Below are 26,660 nucleotides of genomic sequence, written 5' to 3' on the forward strand. Positions count from 1 at the left end.
ATGGGGAGTGATATATACTAGGGGAACTCCACAGGTAATAGAATGCATTTTCTGGAGTACCATCCTATATATTCGCCAGGAGTCTCTAACAAAACTGGCAGGCAGCACGGGAATATGAGTCTTGACGCTTGATACCTATTCAGAATCAGTCTGGGCTGGGTATCTGAAGGAATAAGAAAACAACTGATTGGTCTATCCATCATCTGCCGTTGGAAATTTATTAGAAGTCTTCGTTAACTGCTTTAGGAAGTGTGAATACAGGTGTTTACTACCACGAGCCCCGCATAGTGCTTATCGACCTACATGAATTCTGAAAAGCTTAAGAAAACTTGTGGTTTGAAACCTTACTACACGTGGGGCAAAGGAAAAGGAAAAGGAAAGGACATTCTCGAAAGGCCCTCATGCAGCCACACGTACCTGGGGCAAAATGTGCGGGCAGGATGGCCAAGTGCTAGGCCTCCTGAAGTACTCTAAACCTTTAGAGCACAGCTCTAAATGAAGGAATGATAACGGCTAGAGCAGAGCTGCTGGAGAACTTGGAGATCTGCCCTTGTCCAACCCCTGCATTTACATGAAGAAACTCTGCCCTAGTGAGGTGAGGCGACTTGAACTTCAAGCGGTGGAGCCAGGATGAATTTATAGCTCTTTCCACTACACCCCACGGCCTCCTCTAGAACACCCTCCCTGCGCACATAACTTACCCCCAAAGCACCAGGAACCTGGTTGGTGACTGGCCTACACTTGAACCTAGGACAAACCTGCTAGTCGCTCTTGAGTCAAACTGTGGAAGCTCTGAGTCAGCGGGTTAAAGCCAAAGAACAGAAGCACAGAGCTCTCGGTCGTGCAATTGCGTGGACCCCCTCAGAGAACAAAGAATGAGACACGACTCCTAGAAAAAGCAGCCACACCCCTCACCACGCCGACGCCGCACCGCTGAGCAACGCGAGCAGCCGTGAGGCGGAGCACGCAGCCGGCGGCACGCACGCTCACCCCGAGGCCGCGCGGGAGACGGTCTGACGTGCGCGCCTCCGCGCTGGTGGGCGGGGTCTGGGGCGGGGCTCTGAGCCGGACCGGGGCGGGGCCGCAAGGAGCTCTAGGTGTTGCAGCTGGGTCGCGACAGGTGCGCGAGGCAAAGCGCCAGGGACCCGTAGCAGGGCTGGTAGCAGCGCAGAGAAAAGACCGCTGTTAGCCAGGTAAGGGCCTTCTTTCTCCACATCCTCCACAGCCGGAGGGTGCGCGGAGACCTCGAATTCCCTCCACACCCTCTTTCTCCCGCGACTTTTGGGGGTGGGGGGAACACAAGGAGCGTGAACCCCTCCCCCTCGAGAAAGGGAGTGGAGGAGCTGCTGATCCTTTGCTCTTTACTCACTTCTGGCTACTGCGCTGCGGTTGGAGTAATTATGTAGAGCGGAGCCTTTGCTGCCTGAGGGCGGGAACTGATAGGACCCCCTCCTCTTCCAACAGGAACACTCCTTTCTAACTATATATAACAGTATATACTTTTTTGGTGTGGTGAAGGAAGACGGCAGTTCATCAAAATTCAAAATAGTCTCCCAGGGAAATATTCTGATAATTCAACTGCTCTTTTCCATTCTCCATTTTTAGCCATTCTCTCCCTCTTCGATTTTTCTCCCCTTCCATTCAGACTTTTGAGATAAGTTGATAATATAGCAGTCCTTACAGCTGGATGTGTCACCCCAGAATCGCTATCGTGTACATATCGCTGGCACCTGTCAATACGTGGGTGTTAATATAAGGTAACTGTACACCCCTGGCTACACCTACTAAGCCTGAAGCTGTAGGTGCTAGGAGCTAACCATCTGGCACCCTTCCTTACCTCCTTACTGGTGCTTACAATCCTGGTGAGAGATATTTGAAATACTATTATCTTTCACCTAATTCCAGCTTTCAAGAGTCTGCCTAATCCAGATGGTTCTATTGACTTGACTTTTCAAGTTAGTCAAAGATACTTAGGGAGTTATCGGCCTTTAAGACAGTGACCCTTTAAAAGGGGAGAGGTCTTCTTTTGCATTAGGTGTTCTTTCTTTTGCTCTTGATTTAAGTGCTTAAATAGAATACTTTTCATTTGCATAGTTATTAATACTATTCACAAATAAGTATTTTAGAAACCATGAAATAACACTTTCTTCTGAGGTCTGATGTAGGCACAAAAGAAGATGACCCTCAATGAGCATTTCATAAGCTCCTGTGGAGTTATAGCCTGGATGAAGGATGATCATGTTTTAGGTAGACCTTCAAAAACGAGTGTGTGCATATGTATTTCTTTGTTTTGCATTGATAGAACAACACATAACATGGTACTAGGTAATCACTTTAAGAACTCATTTCATTTTTTTGGACAAAACATTTATTGAGTGCCTCTTGTATTGTCAGCCCTGTGGATTCAAAGTTCTAAATGTTCTTACTCTAAAATAGCTTAAAATCAAATGGGTTAGGCAGGACAATAGATACAACATAGAGTATTAGTGAGGCCAGTGCTATACTAGAGATCAACCCAGAGTGCTGGAGGAGCACAGAGAATACAGTTTAAAAAAAATTCCCTCTTCTGCTTTTCCTTGAACACAAAACAAAATAAACAACAACAATAACAAAAACCTTTGAGCAATAGTGAGTGATTCTCTTCAGTCCATGTATTTGTGTCAGTCATATTCCTTACCTTATGTTCTGTCAACATTATGGCCTTTTGATAATGGGATTAGGACTTGTCATTAATTCTATGTAGTTCAGTAAATAGTTGGTGGAGCTATTTTCACAGTTCTGAATTGGGCCTAGAAGTGTTGTTATCATGTAGTCCCTGAACTCTAGAGCCTCTGGGAAGAGAATAGTGTATTGGCAACATTAGCAAAGCAGTGCCATTTTGTAAAACTTGGTCCATTATGTAACTTTGTTTAGCTTGGTACATTCAAGTTTTGTTCCAGAGTCTGGTTAAAGGTGGGCCAAATTTTAACCACCTAATAATTCTAAGAAAAGAAAGCTTCAGCAGTGAAAACAATTCTATTAACAGCACATCTTGATGACAGAGGATACTTTTTCTTGCTAAGGTGCCCTCAAAATGTCTTTTTCTGTCTTTCTCTTTCTTTTCTTTTCTTGTTTTTTGGAGCAGGGGACAGGGTGGAGGAGAAAAGGGTCAGAAATGTTTGAAGATTCTTTGCAGAGTTTTAATGATCTGAAGTCTGTGGTAGTCTGCAGTGTTCTTCATAAACTGCAGGCATTTAGTAACTGCCTACAGTGTGCCACTGTTCTAGTATATAGAGGATGAACATGCCACAGTCCCTTCTATATGATTATGTTTTTCATTTTTAAAATAGAGATTTTTAAAAAAAAATGGTTCTGATGAACGTAGGGGCAGGACAGGAATAATGACGCAGACATAGAGAATGGACTTGAGGACACGGGGAGGGGGAAGGGTAAGCTGGGACGAAGTGAGAGAGTGGCATGGACATATATACACTACCAAATGTAAAATAGATAGCTAGTGGGAAGCAGCTGCATAGCACAGGGAGATCAGCTCGGTACTTTGTGACCACCTAGAGGGGTGGGATGGGGAGGGTGGGAGGGAGGCACAAGAAGGAGTGGATATGGGGATATATGTATACATATAGCTGATTCACTTTGTTATACAACAGAAACTAACACAACATTGTAAAGCAATTATACTCCAACAAAGATGTTAAAAAAAATAAAATAAAATAGAGATTTTGAGTTAATAGTACAGATGATGGTTGTTTCATTTGGCAATGAGCCATGGTACTTGATGAACACATTTCTTACCTCCTTTGACATTGTTTCTCTCTGTTCACACTCTAGGAAAGTGGTCCCACCAGGAATTTTTGGAAAAACAGTATGTATTTGCATGTATCTTGTGTATCTACGATGATTTTGTTGTTTACTTATGTTTTCAAGTACAAATTTTAATTATTGTTCCTCTTAAGGTTTCAAGTATCTGGATTTCCTCTGGTATTTTTCTTTCCTTTGTTTTTTTTTTTTTAAATAAATTTATTTATTTATTTTATTTTTTTTGGCTGCGTTGGGTCTTCGTTGCTGCACACGGGCTTTCTCTAGTTGTGGCGAGCAGGGTCTACTATTCATTGCGGTGTGTGGGCTTCTCGTTGCGGTGGCTTCTCTTGTTGTGGAGCACGGGCTCTAGGCGCGCGGGCTTCAGTAGTTGTGGCTTGAGGCTCTAGAGCGCAGGTTCAGTAGTAGTGGCTCACGGGCTTAATTGCTCTGCGGCATGTGGGATCTCCCCGGACTAGGGCTCGAACCCGTGTCCCCTGCATTGGCAGGTGGATTCTTAACCACTGCGCCACCAGGGAAGTACCTCCTCTGGTATATTTCAACAGTTAGAGCTTCTGTATCAGAAAGGTTCATCAAAGACATACATACAACACAGACACAAAAGAATGTTGAGAGTGTGGGAGATCATTAGACATCTTTGCCATAAAAGGCCACCTAACCACAAATCGGGAGAATTTGTCATTATTTATGTTGACAGCAACACTAGTTTTCAGGCATTCTAAATTCCATACACTCATAAATAGGTGACTTTCCCTGAGATTGGAATTGTACTCTTTCTGCAGATAGGAAAAAGTGTGCCTTGGTTCCTAAGTCAGGAATTTCCATAAGAAAAGACTTTTTTTTTTGAGGTTGGTATGGTCTTTCACTGTATGTTTTTTGATAGGAAGTTAAAGTACTTTATTTTGGATTGTGTACAGTAATCTCCAGGTGATGTTAAATTACTTAACACAGACTCTTCAAGGTTCTTTAGTAACAAATGAGTGGTTGTAAGTTGAGTAGTTTCTACTTAATGGTTGTGGAATTGAGATTCTATGGTAAATGGTACTCTTGGTAGGGCCATACTGATTTGTTTATTCTGTGGCTGGAGGGAAAGTCCTTGAGATTCAGTCAAGTTATTGTGCTAATGCAGACCTCTTCTCATAAACAGGACGAGGTTTGACCCAACAAGAAATCCATTATTTAGCATGTCAGATGATTTCTTTATATTTGAAAATGTTTCTAGAAACTTCACATGTCCAGTCATAAGAAGTTAACATGGGGAATTCCTTGGCTCCACACTCACTGCCGAGGGAGGGCCCAGGTTCAATCCCTGTTCGGGGAACTAAGATCCAACAAGCCGTGCGGCATGGCCAGAAAAAAAAAAAAAAAAAAAAGGCAAAAAAAAAAAAAATGTTAACATGATACTATGAAATTTTACATTATTTTTATTTTTAAAGAATTTCTTTAATACTGCTCTGAAACTAAGAACTTGCATGTTTAGGGGAAAAAAGATAACAGGTTTTTGGACTTCTGGTAACGAGTGTGGAGCTGTTTTTTCCCTTATTTATCCTATAATGGAGCTCACTAAATGGAAACTTTACAATCCCTCAAATATGCTTTTTCTTGTACACCAAAGTATTGCCAATTTTTGTTTCATTACCCATAGATTAGTCATCCCGATATGCTTTTACTTGGTTTTAGATTTCCACAACCTTTTTCCACCATAAACTGAAGCTTAAGCAAATAATTTAAGCAGAGGACTTCTTTTCCTCACAGTCAATTTTATTGAACAGGTAATATTTGCTCAGATTTGGTTTCCACCACCAGCACTAGAGGAAACTGATCTGTCCATGCGTAGTACCCAGTGATTTCCCTCTAATGGCCCTGTCACTGTCCTCCTCATCACTTGACAACATTTGACCAAGTGGACAACTTTTCTGTCCACTTTCATGTGGCTTTCTTGATGTGACTCTACCTGGTTCTCCATCTAACCATTTCCTTCCATGCTCCTTCACTAATTCACAGTCTTTTTGCCCCTTAAATGTGTGTGTTTGCCATGGTCCTGTCCAGCATCCTGTTCTCCTTATACTCTCTCCCCGAGCAATCTGATCTATTTCCATGACTTCAACTGACACCTGAATGTGAGTGATTTACAAATTAATCATCTTTAAAACCTCTTTTCATAGTATAGATATAATTCTTGTTTTATTTTCACATATACAAACATCCATACATATTTTGAAAATAAGAATTATATATGCTAGTTACAGAAAACCTGGGAAAAAAATAAATTATGAAGGAGACAAAATAGTCCATAATCTGTTCTGGAGAGAAGTACTATTTGGTGTACTTCCTTTCAGTCTTTTTTTTTTTTTCCTTTGATACACACAAACACACTCACATAAACACACAGGTAATTGGGTTCATTTTATTACAGTAGATAGAGTTTTTTGTTTTTTTTTAATTAATTTATTTTTGGCTGTGTTGGGTCTTCGTTTCTGTGAGGGCTTTCTCTAGTTGCGGCAATTGGGGGCCACTCTTCATCGCGGTGCGCAGGCCTCTCACTATCGTGGCCTCTCTTGTTGTGGAGCACAGGCTCCAGACGCACAGGCTCCAGACGCACAGGCTCAGTAGTTGTGGCTCACAGGCCTAGTTGCTTCGCGGCTCCGCGGCATGTGGGATCTTCCCAGACCAGGGCTCGAACCCGTGTCCCCTGCATTAGCAGGCAGATTCTCAACCACTGCGCCACCAGGGAAGCCCCTAGTAGATAGAGTTTTGTATCTGCTTTTACACTTTACATTATGCCATGATTTTCCATGGCATCAAAATTATTTGAAAACAATTTTAATGGATGTTTAACACCCTATTGTATTGATGTTGCAAAATTTAACTGTGTACTTGGGTGTTTTGATTTTTACACCATTATTAATGAGTGAAAAACTGAGAACAAATTTATGCATAAATCTTTGTACGAATCACTCATTATTTCCTTAGGTTAGATTCCTAGAAGTTTAATTACTGGGTCAAAGGGCATGAAAATTAAAAAATACTGCTGTCAAATTGTGTTTTCATAATGACTAGATTAATATTCTCACCTATAGTGATTGTGAGGGCCTCTTAGTGCATCCTTCGTTAACACTGAATCTTATTTTTTTATCTTTACTAATTTGATAAGCAAAAGTGATTTAATTTGTATTTCTGTAATTACTAGTGAGAGTGAACATTTTTTCATACCTTCATTTACATTTCTGTGAATTGTCTTTTGGTTAATCTGTTCCCATTTTTAAATGTCTTAATATTTTGATTATGTTTTTTATTTGTTTGTTTGGAGTTCTTTCATTTATTGGGGACTTTGGGGGAGGGAGTACAGGTTTTTATTAGGCCAAACTGAATGAGTGGAGTGATTAAAGTGGAAAGTGTGTAGAAGTTGACACTATGGTGTTTTACATGTCCATTATTTTGAGAATCCAGAGCTTGTGATGGCTGGAGCAGCACTGCAAGATGGAAAGGGTGCTGGCTTAAGAGTCAGGACTCCCAACTTAGTGTTGGGAACCAACCACTTAGGTGATCTTGGGCAAGTCATTCATCTTCTCTGAGCCTCATCTGTAAAATGAGAGGGTTGGGCTATTGATCCCAAAGTCCATACAACCTGTGTATCGAAAGGATGACTTATGAACCACTGCTCACTAGACATTGTGAAATTGTTTTCTGTCCCATCCCTGACCCTGCACACATTTTAAATAGATAGAGCCAAGGAAAGACTGGATGCAATAAAGGCAGTTTCCCTTGGGGTATCAAGGCTTAGTGGAGCTTGGGGGCAATTTAATGTATTTGTACCCTCAAGACAATAGAAGTTACAACAATCGGTATTTTTAGGCACTCCCGTAGATTGACACTTGATTACCTGGTAAAGTACATCGAATGAGCCCTGCCGATCTATGTGACAAAGCCCGATCATCTCTAGTGCATATAAAGCAAGTCTCTTTATGACAAGATGTTTAGGCTACCAAGCCAAGTTATTTAATAACTTCCACTATTCCATACAGAAACTATTCTTAGTGTTTTTTTCTTTGTGATTTGTATAAGCTCTTCGGTTTTTTGTTTGTTTGTCTTTAATTCTTAGTTCCGCAACCAGGGATTGAACCCGGCCCTGGCAGTGAAAGCGCTGAGTCCTAACCACTGGACCACCAGGGAATTCCCATATAAGCTCTTCGTTTTAAGAATATTAATTCTTTGTTCTATGGTCAAATGTTTAGTTATTTTAATTTTGTACGTGGTATATTATTTCTTTTTTTTTTTTTTTAATTTATTTATTTATGGCTGTGTTGGGTCTTCGTTTCTGTGCGAGGGCTTTCTCTAGTTGCGGCAATTGGGGGCCACTCTTCATCGCGGTGCGCGGGCCTCTCACTATCGCGGTCTCTCTTGTTGCGGAGCACAGGCTCCAGACGTGCAGGCTCAGTAATTGTGGCTCACGGGCCCAGCTGCTCCGCGGCATGTGGGATCTTCCCAGACCAGGGCTCGAACCCGTGTCCCCTGCACTGGCAGGCAGATTCTCAACCACTGCGCCACCAGGGAAGCCCTATTTCTTATCTATAGATCTTTTTCTTTGGTATTTCTTTGTTGCTTTTATGTTCAGAAGTCTTTTGCCATCCAGAGATGGGTTAAGTATTAACTTCAATTTCCTTCTAAATTTTATGGTTTTACTTTTTATATTCTTTAATTTGTCTTCAATTTACTTTGGAGTACCTAACTAGTATGTTTAGTGCCTTTGCATATCTTCTGAGCCCCGATTCATATTTCCAACACCTGGTAGACCATGTGGACGGTCCCTCTGCACCAGGTTCCCTAAGGACAAGGCTAGAAGTTGTGTTGAACACTTCTGTCCTTCTCTCCTCCCACATTTAATCACCAGCTTTGGTTGATACTATCCCAACAGTGATAATGGCTCTTTTATCACTCTTCTAATTCAGCTCCCCCTTTTCTTTTTTTTTTTAAATTTATTTATTTTATTTCTGGATGCGTTGGGTCTTCCTTGCTGTGCGCGGGCTTTCTCTAGTTGCAGCAAGCGGGGTCTACTCTTCGTTGTGGTGCGCAGGCTTCTCATTGCGGTGGCTTCTCTTGTTGCAGAGCACGGGCTCTAGGCACACGAGCTTCAGTAGTTGTGGCTCACGGGCTCTAGAGCGCAGGCTCAGTAGTTGTGGCGCATGGGCCTACTTGCTCCGCGGCATGTGGGATCTTCCCAGACCAGGGATCGAACCCGTGTCCCCTGCATTGGCAGGCGGATTCTTAACCACTGCACCACCAGGGAAGTCCTCAGCTCCTCCTTTTTTGTTAGAGTCCTTGAGCAATCCTTAGAGTTGGCTTCAGTTTTTCCCTTTCAGTCCAGACTTGTCATAAAAAAATAGAACACTGATTTTCAAAGTATGGTTTCCTGATTATCTGTTTCAGAATCACCTGGGGTGTTGGTTTAAAAAGGAGATTCTTAGGTCCCACCTAGACTTACAAATCAATGTATCTGGAGGGATAGGGCATGGGAATCTGCAGTTTTAACAAGTACCTGAAGAGATTCTTTTACATACTTAAGGGGAACCAAAGCCCAAGTAAATCAAGTCTGAATTTCTCTGCATGCCATTCAAGACCCCAACTCCCACACCCCGACAGCCTATTTTTTCCAAGCTTATCTCTCACATCACTACCCACCCACCTGGCACTGTAGCCATACAATGATTCACGGTTTCCTGGACCCACCCTGTCCCTTCCTGCCTCTGTGCCTTTGCTCATGCAGTTCCCACAGCCTCAGACTCCGCCCTCTTCCCCCCCGCCCCCCCCCCACTTAAATCCTTTTTCCTTAAGAGCTCAAATAAAATGCTACTTTAAAAAAATGAAGCCTTTTCTAAAGTCTTCTATTTGAATCAGTGGCTCCCTCCCCAGCCTTCAGTTGGCACTTTATTTTTACTTCATTTTTTACCTTAGTGCTGTCACTATTTATGAATTATTGCTTCCTTAATAGATTGTAAACCTTCTAAGTGTGAGAACCTTGCGTTTCCTTTTCATTTTGCAACCATTATACATGTAATAAGCAATTAAATACTCATAGAATACATTAAACATATCTTGCAAACACTATTGTCTAACAATGTTTGACTTCACATCACACTTAGAATAAAATTAAAATCTTCTACCATTCCTTGTAAACCCTATTTAAACTGGCTCTGTCATCATTTCATACTTCTCACTCACTCCCTAGCCATATTATTCCTGCCTCAGGGCCTTTGCATTTGCTATTTCCTTTGCCAGGAAAACTCTCCCATCTCTTCTCTTCACCTGGCTGGCTGCCTGTCTCCTCCCCATCATTCAGGTTTCACCTCAGATGTCATTTGTCATTCACTCAAATGAGAGGCCTTCCCTGACCAGTATCTAAAGTATCTGCCCCCTTTCCTACCACCACTCCAGTTACTCTCTTTGTATTTCCTTCACAGTACTAATCACAGTGTTTAATTGTCCAGCTTCCCCAGTGGAATGGAAGCTTCATGAGAGCAGAGACCTTGTCTGTCACTTTTAGTGTTATATCCTGAGCAAATAGAGCACTGCTTGACACATGGTAAGTGCTCAGATATTTGTTGAATGAATGAATGAGCCTTGAAGAGAGACTTCTCCTTTTAACAAGTCTTGTTTTGGTTTGCAATCCAAAGTTTTGTTGTGTGTGTTTTTTTTTAATGGACAACAGCTTGAGATAGTTCCATCAGGGTTCAAATCAGGTAGCAGTCTCTGAGGATTTCTGAAGGTAGCAGGACAAAGGTTTGGATACTGTGATAGGCAGGATTCAGTTCCACCTGAGTGCAGGTTTTCCAAGATGTTCCCAGGATCCAGGCCACTATTTTACTACCACTGTCAGCATCTACTTTCAGGGTTATTACTGCTGGCCAATACTAGTCTATTAGCTCTCATTACATTTTTAAAAGCAAGTATAGCAAAACTAGAGCCAACTGACTAGAATTTTCAAGCAACCAGAAATTTTATTCTGCTTTCCTTCTCTAGGAGAAAAATAAGAAAGCTACCTAGAATCCTCAAGGAAAGATGAAATTATTTTCATTATACTTACTACATGCCCTGAAATAGGACAGTGTATTGATTAGAGAAGTTTTTAGCAACAGTCTTAATTAACCAAGGGGTTTCTTGTTAACATCTAGCCAAACCAGACAATGTTAAGTAATCAGTTCTAATTTTTTTCCAATTTCTCCTCATTGGGTAGAATAATTTTTAATCCCATTAATTTTTTTCCTTGAAACTGGCTTGAAATTTTATTAAAAATTATAATAGTTTTTATAGCAATTTATACTTTTCAAAGTAGTTATACTTTTATTTTCTCACTTAATCCTCATAACCATCCCTTGTGAATTATTATCTGTTTTTGAGATAAAGAAACTGAGACCTACCCAAAGAAGCTGATTGACTTTCCCATGGTGAATAAAAGACCACTACTCAATAAATGCCTCTCAATGGCTTTTTAAAAACAGCACCGTAATTTGATGTAATTTTAGAAGGTAAACATTAAAATGTAATTAAATCATTAATATGTTTGTAACCAGTCCTTAAGAAATATGATGCATAGCATTGGTTCACATAAGTAGCAAAACTTTATCACTTCTGTGACTGTGTGATTTGGTAATTCTTTATGTGACCAGCCTTGGCTATGCTTGTCCTTGATTAAAGCATTGTTCTGGGTTAGCTTCTCAGATTTTTACAGAAAGGAAAGATTAGAGAACTTGCCTAGAGAAGAGTCACTTTTCAGTAAACCCGTTTTAATTCTCCTACTTGAAGGGATTGGTTAAATTGATCTGAACTGGCTTTTAAGATTGAGCAAGTCCTGAAAAAAATACATCATCTAAAATTTCAGATAAGAAGAATGGAAGCCAGGCCCTTCCTGGAAATGGCCAGGAGTGAAACTAAGAAGCCCTGTATTTGGAGAAAACTTGATTAATTATTAAGGACAAAGGACTGGTATAAGGAGGTTATATCTTTAACAGATGCAGCCTTATTAAATAAGTGTATGTATTTCTTCTGCTTTGACATTGCAAAGAAGACTCTTTAATTAGCCACTTTGTCTTAATTAGCATGTAATTTTCAAGACTGAGAGTATGTAGTTCATAGGCAGACACTCAATTATGTAGGTGGGCCTTTGTCAAGATATGTGGGAACTGAGAACTAGGATAATACTGTTTTTCATTCATATAACAGATATTTATTGAGCTCCTGCACTGTACCAGGAACTGATATTTGATGCATCTGATGTTCAAGTATGAAATGGTGCAAAGGTTAAAGAAGAAACAGGAATTCAGAGTAAATCCATGTTTTGTGTAATGGCCTCAGTCAACTCTAAATTTCTATATTCTTTTTCCAATTAACTGTACTTTTCTCTAATTTTCACTTTAAATTTGAAGTTATTGACATCATTATCTGTGGGGGTTTTGTTTTGTTTTTTTGGGGTTTTTTGTTTGTTTTGGGTTTTTTACTTAGTTGGAGAGATTTTCCTTGCTATGTGTGAAAAAATACTGGAAAAAAACCTCACTGCATCGGACTATGTTTGTCCTTACAGTGAGTTAATTATCAACTGGGGAGAAGGGGGAAGAAGAACCTAGTGAATAAATAACAAATTAGATTTGAGAGAAGAGATAGAATTAAAATTGGATTAGATCTGGTAATTCCTTAATTTAAAGAAAAAAAAAAAAGATTAGAAAGGTTCTTGGTCAGTTCTTCCTGACCTAAAAATTTTAGACTGAAGTCAGTTTGTAAAGGCCATAATTGGGGGTTACTCTTTAAACTGTCTAAATAAGCTTTGTGAAGATTACCACAATTATGTAAAAAGCTAATGTGGGTTTCAAAAGTACAAGAAGATAAGATATTCAAACGAATGAATAAAGTAATAGAAGCATGTAAGAAAATGATAATTATATCATCTTCAACTTAGAGTTTTTACAGAGGTGTTGAGAACACCTAAAATTTGGCCCTTTCAAGGTACAATTTGACAGAGGTTTAGACTTTTTGATGCAGAGAAATGGTGTCAGGGTTTTGAGCAGCTGTAGTTTTTCTGGTTGTAACTACCAGTTTCTCAGAGACAACATCAGAGATGCTCTTTTTTTAAAATTGCTGATTTAACAAAAATAAGTAGACCATGAAGTACAGTGTGCATTGGAACTGCATTTCTGGTTTATCCTTTGTGCCTGAGATCATTTTGTTTCCATCCCAGCCTTCTAAAAAATGAGTAAGAGCTAGGATTTATTTAACCTCTCTGGGCCCCAGTTTCTTCATCTGTAAAGTGGGACAATACTATTCTGAGTGTGTTACTATGAGGATTAATAAATTTATATTTGCAAAACAATTAAAACAATATCTAGTACATGGTAAATGTTCAATGAATGTTAGCTATTGTTATTACCACCACTACTGTCAATATTTATTAAGCACTTATTTTAGCACTAAGCTAAAAGAACATCTTAGAGATGATGAAACTAAGGCTTAGAGTGATTTTCCTAATTTTACTTAATAGATAAGTGGTTGGGAATTCCTGGCAGTCCAGTGGTTAGGACTTGGTACTTTCACTGCCAGTGGGCCCAGGTTCAGTTCCTGATTGGGGAACTAAGATCCCGCAAGCTGGGTGGTATGGCCAAAAAATAAATAAATAAATAGATAAGTGGTAGACTCAAGATGTGGACCTGAGCTGAAAGAAACTGGGGCAAAATTGACTTAGAGGTGGAACAGGCTGGGGTATGTGGCCCAGCCGTTTCCATTTCTAGTTTTGAGACACTTTGAGACTGGCCCAGACCACTCCCAGATACAGGGAGGATGTGATTTTCAGTAAATCGTCAGAGCACGGACATTAGGGTCTGTCAGACTTTTTCAAATCCTGGCTCTGCCACTTACTAGCTGTGTTACCTTGAGCAAGTTATTTAACCTTTCTGAGCCTCTTCCTCTGAAAGACGAGAATAGTATTTATTTCATGGTATCATTAAGGATTAAGTGAATAAGATCAAATGGAATGAATGTCTTTGCATATAACTGATCCCTATGCTAAGGTGGCTCAAACTTTTACCTGATTCTGACACAGTCATCTAGATGGTGGGTGATTAGGGTCTATGTCTGCCTTCCTGCTCTGACCTAATGACCCTGGGATCAAGCCAAAACTGCACTCCCAAAGTTGTTTTTACATTGGAATCATAGGGGACCCTTTTCAGAAAAATTAGACGTGTTTGGACTCCGCATGAGAGATTCAGATTCCAAAGATGATCTTGATATTCAGAGCACCCTTCCCCTCACACGACTAAGAAGCCTTAGACTGGCTAGTTGAGGGTAGCAGCTGAAGCACAACCAGAGGGAGTGATCTTAATGCCTGGATTGTCACATAGTGTCAGTCAGGCTTCTCACAGGGTTGTGCTGTGCTGTACTGGGTGGGTGCCCTACAGAAGAGAACTCTACAGAAACGAAGATCTCATCTGTATAGAGAAGCAACATTTCTATTTGGAAAGAATATTAATGAGATCTGGATAGGAATCAGACACCAGGAAAGACAGCTGCTGTGAGAGGCAATTTGAATTGTACAAGGAGTTACACATGATATTCAGAAGGTCCTTGTGCAAATTTAAGAAGTAATTAAGTTGTAGAGATAATAAACAATTTATAAATGACCTTTTAAAAATAAATGTAGTTTCAAAAAGTAAGTGTATTAAGTGGCCAATATACATTTAAAAATACGCTCAACTTCCCTTATGATTAAAAGAATAAAAACTAAAACACTGATGTACCATTTTTCACATATCTAGCAGATTGGAAAAAATAAAAGTGATTAATAATGCTCAGTATGGGACTTCCCTGGTGGTCCACTGGTTAAGACTTTGCCTTCCAGTGCAAGGGGTGGGCGTTCAATCCCTGGTGGGGGAGCCAAGATCCCACATGCCTCGAGGCCGAAAAGCCAAAACATAAAACAGAAACAATATTGTAACAAGTTCAATAAAGACTTTAAAAAATGGTACACATTAAAAACAAAAAACAAAAAAAATAATGCTCAACATTGACAAGGATGTAGAGAATAAGCTTTCTCATAATAGCTAATGGTTCAAATATACATTGATGCAAAATTATATATAAATTGATACAACTTTTTTTGAGGAACATTTGGAAATGTCTATTAAAAATTTTAATACATAGGTCTTTTGAATCTATGAAATGCTGTTTTAGGAAGTTACACCGTAGATGCACACCTAAAAGTAGGCAATAGTAGAAGCATGTTCACTGCAGTCCTGTTCTTAAAAATGAAGAACCTAAAACAACATAAATGTTCATTGACACGGGCCTCATTAAATAAGTCATAAACTGTTGCAGAGTGAAATAGTATGTGGTACTGAAAGGTTGAGGTAGATCTGATCTGTACATCTTAATGTGGGAAGATGTCCAAGAAGAAATAACTACTGAATAGCACATCAACATAAAACCATTACAATTTTTTAAAATGTGTGTTCACGTGTGACGTGTGTTAACTTCTCTGTGCCTTAGTTTTCTCATTTGTAAGATAGGCATAGTGATAATAGCTTCCTCATGAGCTGTTGTGAAGATAAAATGAGATAATGTGTACTGAATGCTTAGAACAGTGACTGACACATAGTACTATGTGTTTGCTGTTATTAACATATAGAGGCAATATCAGAAAATCTTTACTCCAAACTGTGACAGAGGTTACCTTTGGGAAGTAGAATTGGCTTGGGAGAAGGGGTGGACAAGAGCAGGTAGAGACTTCTGTTTTTTTTTGGAGTTAAGCCAGCATTTAATTTATTTATTTATTTATTTATTTTTGGGGCTGTGTTGGGTCTTCGTTTCTGTGTGAGGGCTTTCTCTAGTTGCGGCAAGCAGGGCCACTCTTCATCACGGTGCGCGGGCCTTTCACCGTCGCGGCCTCTCTTGTTGCGGAGCACAGGCTCCAGACGCGCAGGCTCAGTAGTTGTGGCTCACGGGCGCAGTTGCTCCGCGGCATGTGGGATCTTCCCAGACCAGGGCTCGAACCCACGTCCCCTGCATTGGCAGGCAGACTCTCAACCAGTGCGCCACCAGGGAAGCCCAAGACTTCTGTTTTGTATGTTATATATTTCCACCTAATTGTTTATGATGAGCAGGCTCACCCCTTGACCAGTCACTCTGACCAAGGAAGCTAGACAGTGAAGAAAATGGCAGCTTGAAGTGTTTGTTGAGACCAGCGGAGGAGACGTTCCCCAAAAGGAAGGAGGAGGGTGAAGGAGGGTGACGGTGTGGGGAAATGGGAGGGACGCTGATGGATTACACCTTGGCTGCTGGAACTATTTTTGAAAACTACTCACCTAATTAAAGAAAAAAAATTTTGATTGCACATTCCAACATTTATATATGGACTTATCCTTTTTGCAGTTTAGTTACGTTTATACTAAAAAAGTGAATAATGTTTAATTTGACTTTTTAAAAAATTGTATTTATTTAGTTAGTTATTTTTATTTTTGGCTGCGTTGGGTCTTCGTTGCTGCGTGTGGGCTTTCTCTAGTTGCAGCGAGAGAGGGCTACTCTTTGTCGCAGTGCGTGGGCTTCTCATTGCGGTGGCTTCGCTTGCTGCGGAGCATGGGCTCTAGGCACTCGGGCTCAGTAGTTGTGGCTCGCGGGCTCTAGAACACAGGCTCAGTAGTTGTGGCGCACGGGCTTAGTTGCTCCGCGGCATGTGGGATCTTCCCAGACCAGGACTCGAACCCGTGTCCCATGCATTGGCAGGCGGATTCTTAACCACTGTGCCACCAGGGAAGCCCCTAATTTGACTTTTTTAACTTTTTATTTTATATTGGAGTGTAGTTGATTAACAATGTTGTGTTAGTTTCAGGTGCACAACAAAGTGATTCAGTTACACATACACATGTATCTATTCTTTTTCAAATTCTTTTCCCATTTAGGTTGTTAAATAAAATCTGGTATGTATTTTACACTTAAGGAACATCTCAATACAAACTAGTCACATTTCAAGTGCTCAATAGACTTTTTTTTTTTTTGGCCACGCCGTGAGGCTTGTGGGATCTTAGTTCCCCAACCAGGGATCGAATCCATGCCCCTTGCAGTGCAAGCACGGAGTCCTAACCACTGGACTGCCAGGGAATTCCCCTAATTTGACTTCTGAATAGAAACTACAAAAAGTAATTGCTCAAAGTGCCCAAAACAAACATTTGAGAAGAGATGGGTAGCTTTTCTAATAATTATGAAATTAAAATTTCAGTGTTTTAAAGAGACCACTAATTTCTTTCCATTATACAATATTATAAAGAGAGTAATATTTGCACTAAAAAAAAGTGAAACAGCTGAAGCAAAAATTACACTTATGAATTATTTTTTATCAGAGTCTAATGACATAGGCCTTGTTAAGACAATGTGACATGTAAACTAAGCCCAAATATGGATCCTGTTAATGAAGCCTCTGGAATAATGTTTATTGAATGTGTCTTAGACACGGAAGCATACGGAGACTGACAAGATCTGGCTGTGACCTCAAGCTATGTGCAGGCATGGTATACATTTATTATCTCCTTTTATGTTTAGAACAACCCTGTAGGGTAGGTTATCGTCCTCATTTTACATAGAAGAAAAGGGTAGTACAGAGAGGTCACCATGCATCTGGTTAGCACTGGAATCAGAATTGGAGTCAGTTGGTGCTTCCATGATAACTTACTGCCCTGCCTCCAAATAACCATTGTGGGAGGATGGGTAAAGTGAGCCCTGTATGGGGGTACACTTAGAATTCTCAGGGACCTCAGTGATATCTATCATCTAGTCTAGTGACTTTCAAACTATAATTTTTTTAAATAACAGTTTTATTGAAACATAATTCATGTAACATACAATTTACCTATTTAAAGTGTGCAATTCAATGGTTTGTGGTATATTAACAGAGTTGTGCAGCTATCACCACAGTCCATTTTACAACATTTTCATCACTTCCTGGAAAAACCCCATAACCATTAGCAGTCAGTCCCTTCTCCCCCACCCGCAAGTGGTAGGTCACCACTACTCTACTTTCTGTTTTCTATAGATTTGCCTCTTCTAGACATCTTATATAAATGGAATCATACAATATGTACTCTATTGTGACTGTTTTCTTTCACTTGGTATAATTTTTTCAAGGTTCATCCATGTTGTAGCGTGTATCAGTACTTCCTTTTCATGGCTGAATAATATACCTTCATATGGATAAACCACATTTTGTTTATCTGTTATCAGTTGATGAACATTGGGAATGTTTCCACTTTCGGAAACATTCGTGGACAAGTTTATGTGTGGATATGTGTTTTCATTTCTCTTGGAGATACACACACATACATACATACATACATACCTAGGAGTGGAATTGTGGAATTGCTAGGTCATACAATAATTATATATTTAACCTTTTGAGGAACTGCCAACTCTTTTGCAAAGCAGCTGCACCATTTTAGATCCCCATCAGCAGTGTATGAGGGTTTCAGTTTGTCTACATCCTTGCCGACACTTGTCAAACTATAATTTTTTTTAACCACGTGCCACAGTAAGAACTATTTTACATTCTTACCCAGTTTATACACACACAAACTGAAACAAAAGCTTTATAAAAGAATATTTACCTCTACTATGTGTGATGCACTCTAACATTTTCTGTTTCATTCCATTTTTCATTAACATAAACAAACAAGCATGCTGGTTCTGACCCACTAAAAATGATTTCATGACTCATTAATTGTGACCCACAGTTAGAAAAACTAGGCTATTTTAACCCCTTCATTTTACACAAGAGGAAATTGAGGCCCTGAGAGATGACTTGTTAAGCAGATGATAGTGTTAATTAGTGGCAGATTAAATAAAGATTAGAGCTCAAGCCTGTTGGCTTCTTGCTTTAACTTTAACATGTCAATAAATTTTAGTTACCCTCATATTCAGTAGATAAAAATAAATTGGAATTTCTATTCAGATACCGTATTTTTAACCATGTATATTTTTCTGAAGCAACATTTTAAATTCAGCAACAAACCAATCTAGAGAGAAAAGAGTAAAAAGAATTCAACTTTGGGAAGTCCCCAGTGGTCCAGTGATTAAGACTCGGTGCTTTCACTGCGGTGGGCCTGGGTTTGATTCCTGGCTGGGGAACTAGGATCCTACAAGCCTCGAGGCATGGCAAATAAATAAATAAATAAATAAGCCGTTAAAAAATCTTCAGAAAAGAAAAAGAACTCAATTTTATTATCATGAGTTATTGGTCTGCACAATATTTATTTATTTATTTATTTATTTATTTATTTATTTATTTATTTATTTATTTTGGCTGTGCCAGGTCCCAGTTGTAGCACGTGGGATCTTAGTTGTGGCATGCGAACTCTTAGTTGCGGCATGCATGTGGGATCTAGTTCCCTGACCAGGGATGGAACCCGGGCCCCCTGCATTGGGAGCGTGGAGTCTTACCCACTGGACCACCAGGGGAGTCCCTGCACAGTAATTTTGTGCCATCTGGGCAGGGAAGTTCTAGATGAACCTAGATAACGGGCAACAAATTTATCAGTTCAGTGACCCAGGTTCATTCTGTCCAAACCTCAGTTAACCTTTGAAGGGCAGCCATTTTTCTTACACTGCCAAATTTGAATGACAATGTAAAATTTGGAATGAACAATATAAAAACATTTTATGCTGCTGTTTTTCCATTTTTCTTGGAATATGTGTAGATCTTAGACCTTTTTACTTAAGTGTTTTCCAGCATATGATGGGGAGAGACTTCCAACACTAGAATCACTTCAAGGTTCTTGTTAAAATGTGGTCTTCCTGGACCCTACTCCAGATCTAATGAATCAAAATTGTGGCATGGGACCTGGAAATCTGTATTTTAAACAAGCTTCCTGGGCTTCCCTGGTGGCGCAGTGGTTAAGAATCTGCCTGCCAATGCAGGGGACACGGGTTCGAGCCCTGGTCTGGGAAGATCCCACATGCTGTGGAGCAACTAAGCCCGTGAGCCACAACTACTGAGCCTGCGCGTCTGGAGCCTGTGCTCCGCAACGGGAGAGGCCGCAACAGTGAGAGGCCCGCGCACCGCAATGAAGAGTGGCCCCTGCTCGCCGCAACTGGAGAAAGCCCGCGCACAGAAACGAAGACCCAACACAGCCAAAAATAAATAAATTAATTAATTAATTTTAAAAAAACAAAAAAAACAAGCTTCCTGGGTGCTTCTTATGAACACTTGAGTGTGTGACCTACTGAATTAAGGCTCCCCCCTCTTTATTTCTCATCTTAGCTCTCTTTTAGTTTCTAGAATTACTATTTAGCTTTATTACCTGAAGAGCCAGTTATTTGTAAGAAATAGCATTTGTAAGAAAATACCTGAAATATTCCAACAGAGAGAGTGAACTAAAACAATCTATACAGATAAGGTTACGTTGTATTCTGCCTGAGTTTAATGCTAGAGACCATTTTTTCGGTGGCTATATCCACTGGTTTCCCATTATTTGGAATGATTTATCTCGGAATAAACAAACATAACCCACTGTTTTGTTTCACTTTCTTTCCCCCCAAAGTACTAGTTTATAAAAATAGGTGAATCCAACAAATGATTTCAGATACTTGGTAAACCTCCCTTCATTTAACAAATACTTGAGTACCCACCCATGTGCCAGGCACTGTTCTGAGAGTTAAAATACAATGTGATCCAAAAAATGCAATGTGATCAATGTTGGGGTAGGTATAGTCCCTTGGAAACTTGAGGAGCCTCTTAGCCCAGTCTTCGGGGTTAGGGAAAGCATCTGGAGGAAAATGTCATCTAAGCTGGGATCTATATTGTAAGGCCAGGGAGGGTCTGAAGTATTTTCAGACAGAGGGAGCAACATGTACGGAGGAAGGCCCAGGCTCGTAGCCCCTATGCCATTCTCTCTTCACTATGTGTCACATATTAGGCATTTTTGATGAGCTAAGGTTAATGACGGTGTACTCTTCAGAGAGGTGAATCAAGTGCCTGTGGTCAACACAATTACAAAGAGGCAGAGTGAGACCCTGGAAGTCCTCTTGTTGACTTCAGACCTTGTACACATTTTGTTACCGTTATACTGTCTTTCATGCTGTATTATTTATTTTATATAAGCAAAAATTCATATGCCAGCTCATCTTTAGAGAAAAATTATCTGTGGTTAAGTAAACAATTTGAAGGGTAATGGTAAAAGGATGATTCATATGATTTAGGCTGTTTTATGTTGTGTATTTATGTGACACATGAAGCTATCCATCATGCAGTGGAAAGTCAGGAAGGTTAGGGCTTATGATACAGCTTTGGGAATCATTTGGTGTAAGTGACCTTTGATGACTTCAGCATAGGTGAGCTTACCCAGAGAGAGGAGAGATACTGACCCTTGAGTAATGCCTAGGAACAGGGGTGAGTGGAGAGAGAGAGGGAGAGAGGATTGCATGAGAAAATTGTGAATGATTTAAAAGATAGGAAAGGAAGCAGGAGAGTTCCATTTAAGAAAAAACAAGGGGAAATACAATTTCAAAAATGAGGGATTAATCAACAACTCAAATGTCAACAGAGAGTGGTAAAAACTGAGACATGGTCCTTGGATTTTATAGTAAGAGATCTTCAGGAGAATAATTTCAACAGGATGGTGGGAGTGGAAGCTACACCCAAGTGGGCAGAGGGATGAATAGAAGATGAGGAAGTGGAAACAATGAGGACCCGGAAACTAAGGTTCTAAAGATGGGAGCAAGGTGAGATGGTAGTTTGAGGGGAGAAAGGGCTTAAGAGAAAAAAGGATTATTTCTTTAATCCATATATCCAAATTTCCACACACACCCCCCCCAGAAATGTGAGCATGTTTTTAGGGCAAAGTCAGAGGTGGAGGTAAAGTTAGAGTCTGGGGAAGATAGAAGAGTCAGTATTGTGACACTTACTTTTCTCCTGACATAGGCCAGGTAGGGGGAAAGATTATATCTGAGGGTACTTTCTTCTTTTATCTCTGGAATAGTAACATGTGAATTGCTTAGGGTGAATATTTGTAAGTGCCTAGTGAAGATTGCTCTGATTCTTTGGTGAGCAGTTTCCAGTGAAATTGCTTCTCAGTTTTACAACTTATTTTTTCGTTACTTTTGCCCTGGATCTTAGTGCTTTTCTGTTTTGTTTTGTTTTGGGTTTTTTGGGCCGGGCCATGCAGCTTGAGGGCTGACCAGGGATTGAATCCCGGCCCTCAGCAGTGAGAGCACGGACTCCTAACCACTGCACCGCCAGGGAATTCCCTTAGTGTTTTGTTTTTGTTTTTGTTTTTTTTAAATAATGTCTTTCTATTTATTTATTCATTGGCTGAGTTGGGTCTTCGTTGCTGTGTGCGGGCTTTCTCTAGTTGCAGCGAGCGGGGGCTACTCTTTGCTGCAGTGCAGGGGCTTCTTATTGCGGTGGCTTCTCTTGTTGCGGAGCACCGGCTCTAGGCACGCAGGCTTCAGCAGTTGTGGCACGTGGGCCCAGTAGTTGTGGCTCGCGGACTCTAGAGCGAGGGCTCAGTAGTTGTGGCGCACGGGCTTAGTTGTTCCACGGCATCTGAGATCTTCCCGGACCATGGCTCAAACCCGTGTCCCCTGCATTGGCAGACAGATTCTTAACCACTGCGCCACCAGGGAAGCCCTCCCTCTTAGTGTTTTTAAGAACAAAATATTCTTATAGAGGATATAAGAAAGAGGCTAATGTTATTGAAGCGACTCTGTCCTTATGCAAATATCTATATCCATGCTGACCCGTGGGAGTTTGGTTATTGTTACAATTTCCCTATTGTCTAGGATATATGTTTCTACAGAGACCTGGCTGAAGCTCTTCCAAGAACAGTAGCAATGATTATTCTCACATGCTATAGACTTGTATGTCACCATGTTGCTGAATAATAGAGTAGTGAGCCTTTTATGTGTAGTATTTGAAGTTATTTAGTGGTTCCATTTTCTTTTTTCATATCATTTGAGTGTATCTCAGAGTTTGAATAAGCTAAAATTACTGACTAATTCACAGTTCTGAAAAATGATATTTACCATCTCAACTTGCCTTAGGACTATATAATGGCAGTCATTTTTTGTACTAATAGTGTTTTGGGTAAAATTTGAACCTTCATGCAGTTTTATTCAAGACATATTTATAGAGTTCCTTCTATTTAAAAAAGCAATATACTAGATACTAGGAGGGTAAGAGGCAAAGTAGATCTGTCCTCTCACCTCAAGAATCTTGCTATCGAGTATGATTTTTTTTTTAAATTTATTTATTTATTTATTTTTGGCTGTGTTGGGTCTTCGTTTCTGTGCGAGGGCTTTCTCTAGTTGCGGCAAGTGGGGGCCACTCTTCATCGCGGTGCGCGGGCCTCTCACTGTCGCGGCCTCTCTTGTTGCAGAGCACAGGCTCCAGACGCGCAGGCTCAGTAGTTGTGGCTCACAGGCCTAGTCGCTCCACGGCATGTGGGATCCTCCCAGACCAGGGCTCGAACCCGTGTCCCCTGCATTGGCAGGCAGACTCTCAACCACTGCGCCACCAGGGAAGCCCTCGAGTATGATTTATAAAATTATTATAAGGCAGAGGAAGTGACTGTGCTGATTGGGGGAAGGCTAGGGCAGTTCAGGAAAGGGTTCTTTGAGGAGGTAGTCTTTTCACTTGAGTCTTGAAAGGTGAATATATTGAGGAAGGGATAACAGTCTAAGTGTAAAGAAAAAATATATGGTGTATCAAGGGAGTAGAAACTGGCAATGGCATCATTTTGGAGATTCTAGATCTCTCTCCACATTCTATGAAATTAGGCTTCTCACCCTCAGAGAAAGAAGTTACAAATAAATAAAAGGGAATACTAGAATGAATTTTGTGATGCTAGATTGGAGTCAGAAGTATCACTATGAATTTATAGTTTAAAAATATATATGTATATATTTATAAATTTATATATAAATATAAATATATATAGGTAGATATAGAGATAAATATAGAAATATAGATGTGTATATATGTGGGTTAATATACATACATATATTTCCTAGTCCTGTCCCCTGAGAGCCTAGAAGCAGTGACATCTCAGTACCAATGAGTACACCTAATGTCCAGGTCTTGGTTTCTCCAATAAAAGGAACCAGACCTCCTTGGAGAAGTGGTTGATTCCAGAGCTGGGGCAGGGCAAGCACAAGATGAATCTGGAACATCTTACAGAGCTAGAAAGTGAGGAAGTGCTTAAAAAAAAAAAAATTTGGTGGCATCTTGAAAGGACACCAGAGCCAAGCTGCAAGAGCTCCAAATGGCCAAGGTAGAATAATCTATGCAACAAAATAACATAACCCAGGGAATAAAATAATCCAGGAATTATCATAACCCAGAGAATAAAATAAATATCCATGAGTCTATACTAGTATATATAAGTGATTGAATAAATAAATGAGGGAGAAAGGATAATTCTTCCTTATAGAATAATTCCAATTAATAAATGTAGAAGGAGTGAGGGCAATAGAAAATCACCATTGGAACACCACAGTATGGGACTTCCCTGGTGGTCTGGTAGTTAAGACTCCGTGCTTCCACTGCAGGGGGTGCAGGTTCGATCCCTGGTGGGGGAACTAAGGGATATAAAGGGAAGAAGACAGTCACTGTACAGTGGAGAAGCATGGCAGGTACCACCTTCACCAAGTGATCAAGGTTAACATCATCAGTAATAAGATATCAAAATCATGTATCTTCTGATATGATGCACTGAGGAGGCATATCAGCTCTGTAGTATTCTTCCCCAGATTCTATAACCTCAATCTAATCTGAGAAAACATCATATTTTTTTAAAAAACAAACTTTTTTTTGAGCATTGAGAGATGTTCCAGGCTTATCTTGTTTTGTTTCATCTCTTTTTTAAAAATTTATTTATTTATTTGGCTGTGTTGGGTCTTGGTTGCGGCATGCGGGATCTTTTGTTGTGGTGCGCGGGCTTAGTTGCCCCCTGGCATGTGGGATCTTAGTTCCCCAAACAGGGATCGAACCCGAGTTCAGCTGGAAGGCAGATTCTTAACCACTGGACCACCAGGGAAGTCCCCATCTCTTTTTTTAAATTGAAGTATAGTTGATTTATAATGTTGTGTTAGTTTCAGGTGTGCAGCAAAGTGATTCAGTTATACATTTACATATAATATCGATTCTTCTTCAGATTCTTTTCCCTTATAGATTATTATTAGATACTGAGGATAGTTCCCTGTCCAGGCTTATCTTGTATTTGCCCTTCCCCAGCTCTGTATCAAGCACTTCTCCAAGGAACCCTGGTTCTTTTTATTGGAGAAACCAGGAAACCCAAATTAGGGACAGTCTACATAATATCTGCCAGTACTCTTCAAAGTGTCAAGGCCATTCAAGGCAAGGAAAAACAGAAGAACTGTCAGAGATTGGAGGAGCCTTAAGGAGGCACAACAACTAAGTGCAGTATAGGGTCCTAGAATAGAAAAAGGACATTAATGAAAAAACTGGTAAAATTTGAATACAGTTTATAGTTTATTTGGTAGTACTGTACCAATGTTAATTTCTTAATTTTGATAATTGTACTGTGGTAATGTAAGATAAAGCTAGGTGAAAAGTATATGGAAACTTTTTACTATCTTTGCAACTCCTGTGTAAATCTAAAATTATTTCAACATCAGGACTTCCCTGGCAGTCCAGTGGTTAAGACTCTGCGCTTCCACTGCAGGGGACTAGGGTTCCATCCCTGGTCGGGGAACTAAGATCCCACATGCCGCACGGCCCGGGTGAATTTAGTCACTATTTTTTGTACAAAAATATACCTTAGAAATAAATGTAGTTTATATTCTAAAAAAACATTATGTGGGAACACATTTCATGTCGCTTTTGCTTACAATTTCCCTTTGCACCTTGAAGTTTTTTAGATTGTTTTTTTTCTTTTAATTAAGTCTACAATCTATTTCTAAAAGATAACATTTTTTCTTAACAAGTGAGTTTGTACTTTGTTCTCTGTTTTGAGGTTATATTCAAGCAACTATGCCTCTTGCACAAGCAACCATCTCAGGAGCAAAAAAAAAAAAAAAAAAAAAGAGAGAGCAAGAAAGATATGACTGAGATTGGATTTTGTTTTTTAATTGGGGTATAGTTGCTTTACAATGTTGTGTTAGTTTCTGCTGTACAACGAAGTTAATCAGCTATATGTATACATATATCCCCTCCCTCTTGGGCCTTCCTCCCACCCTACTCCTGATCCCACCCATCTAAGTCACCACAGAGCACCGAGCTGAGCTCCCTGTGCTACTGTACAGCAGGTTGCCACTAGCTGTCTATTTTACACATGGTAGTGTATATATGTCAATCCCATGAGATTGGATATTTAAGAACAGGATTTTATTAGTGGCAGCTCATTTGCTTTTGTCCCAGCCTTGTTTCTGGGAGACAATTTGCTTGGTTAGGTAAAGCTATAGATGAATTTATTAGAGCTGTTTCCCAAGCAGCTCCAGGCCTCACCCTAAGCAATCTCTTGAGGAAGCAGATACCTGGGGCCAAACTTCCCAGTGTGTCATTGCCCAACCCTTTATTTTCAAGGACCTTTGTTCAGAGATCTTTATATCTAGGCTATAGCTCACCCAAAGGGGTTTAGCTGTTCCACCTCAAGCTACCTGGTGTGATAAAAGAACTTTGAACTGGGAATAGCTCTGGCTCTCATCCTGACTAGCTGGTGAGTTTGGGAAAGTTATTGGGTGTTTATGTGGCTTAATTCCCTTACTGTAAAAACGGGGATTTGATTACTTGATTTCTAAGCTTCTCTCTTGATGTAAAAATCTGCCATATGTATCTGAAACTGAAGGCATCTTCCTCTTAGCAA

The 26,660-nt window shown here is 40.1% G+C and overlaps 1 protein-coding gene across 3 annotated transcripts in view; it reads left to right on the forward strand.

Moving 5' to 3' along the window:
- Positions 1–1,071: 1,071 nt before the first annotated feature.
- Positions 1,072–26,660, forward strand: part of LIMA1 (LIM domain and actin binding 1) — an 88,146-nt gene continuing 62,557 nt past the window's right edge. The window contains exons 1-2 of one of the 3 annotated variants that reach the window (XM_007179344.2): positions 1,080–1,193; positions 3,829–3,862. The gene's annotated coding sequence lies outside the window, so the exon portion shown is untranslated. Of the gene's footprint in view, positions 1,194–3,828; positions 3,863–26,660 lie in introns of all 3 variants that reach the window. The other 2 variants (XM_007179345.2, XM_028165827.2) reach the window with 2 other exon arrangements.

The sequence above is a fragment of the Balaenoptera acutorostrata genome, chromosome 11, assembly GCF_949987535.1.
Source record: "Balaenoptera acutorostrata chromosome 11, mBalAcu1.1, whole genome shotgun sequence".
In the NCBI taxonomy this organism is placed as follows: domain Eukaryota; kingdom Metazoa; phylum Chordata; class Mammalia; order Artiodactyla; family Balaenopteridae; genus Balaenoptera; species Balaenoptera acutorostrata.